The sequence below is a fragment of the Perkinsus marinus genome (genome assembly GCF_000006405.1).
Source record: "Perkinsus marinus ATCC 50983 genomic scaffold scf_1104296959050, whole genome shotgun sequence".
Classification (NCBI taxonomy): Eukaryota; Perkinsozoa; order Perkinsida; family Perkinsidae; genus Perkinsus; species Perkinsus marinus.
In genome coordinates, this window is record NW_003206539.1 from 1 (window position 1) to 958 (window position 958).

Genomic DNA, 958 nt, shown 5'->3' on the forward strand with positions numbered 1-958 from the left:
GGAAGTGGTATTTCTGACAAGGGCGTTTCACACATTTATGCGCGACCGTTTCTTTACTGATTTTTGCACCACTCTGCGAATCATTGCTGCCTCGAAAAAATTACTCAACTTTCTCTCTCCACTCACGCCCGCCGCGATGTGCGCTGGTAGCTGAAAATGGTAATTTGCGTCACTATTTAGACATTGAACCACCTTCAATTCCGCGGTAGTATAGAGGTTAGTATTCCTGCCTGTCACGCAGGAGACCCGAGTTCAATTCTCGGCCGTGGAAGTGGTATTTCTGGACAAGGGCGTTTCACACATTTATGCGCGACCGTTTCTTTACTGATTTTTGCACCACTCTGCGAATCATTTGCTGCCTCGAAAAAATTACTCAACTTTCTCTCTCCACTCACGCCCGCCGCGATGTGCGCTGGTAGCTGAAAATGGTAATTTGCGTCACTATTTAGACATTGAACCACCTTCAATTCCGCGGTAGTATAGAGGTTAGTATTCCTGCCTGTCACGCAGGAGACCCGAGTTCAATTCTCGGCCGTGGAAGTGGTATTTCTGGACAAGGGCGTTTCACACATTTATGCGCGACCGTTTCTTTACTGATTTTTGCACCACTCTGCGAATCATTTGCTGCCTCGAAAAAATTACTCAACTTTCTCTCTCCACTCACGCCCGCCGCGATGTGCGCTGGTAGCTGAAAATGGTAATTTGCGTCACTATTTAGACATTGAACCACCTTCAATTCCGCGGTAGTATAGAGGTTAGTATTCCTGCCTGTCACGCAGGAGACTCAAGTTCAATTTTCGGCCGTGGAAGTGGTATTTCTGGACAAGGGCGTTTCACACATTTATGCGCGACCGTTTCTTTACTGATTTTTGCACCACTCTGCGAATCATTTGCTGCCTCGAAAAAATTACTCAACTTTCTCTCTCCACTCACGCCCGCCGCGATGTGCGCTGGTAGC

At 47.5% G+C, this 958-nt stretch overlaps 3 non-coding genes across 3 annotated transcripts; all 3 read left to right on the forward strand.

The window, feature by feature from the left end:
* Window positions 1-199: 199 nt before the first annotated feature.
* Window positions 200-271, forward strand: Pmar_PMAR018195. Its single transcript has one exon. It is a non-coding gene; the product is annotated as a tRNA-Asp (tRNA).
* Window positions 272-468: 197 nt separating this feature from the next.
* On the forward strand, window positions 469-540 carry Pmar_PMAR018196. The gene has a single exon. It is a non-coding gene; the product is annotated as a tRNA-Asp (tRNA).
* Window positions 541-737: 197 nt separating this feature from the next.
* On the forward strand, window positions 738-809 carry Pmar_PMAR018197. Its single transcript has one exon. It is a non-coding gene; the product is annotated as a tRNA-Asp (tRNA).
* The last annotated feature ends 149 nt before the right edge of the window (window positions 810-958 follow it).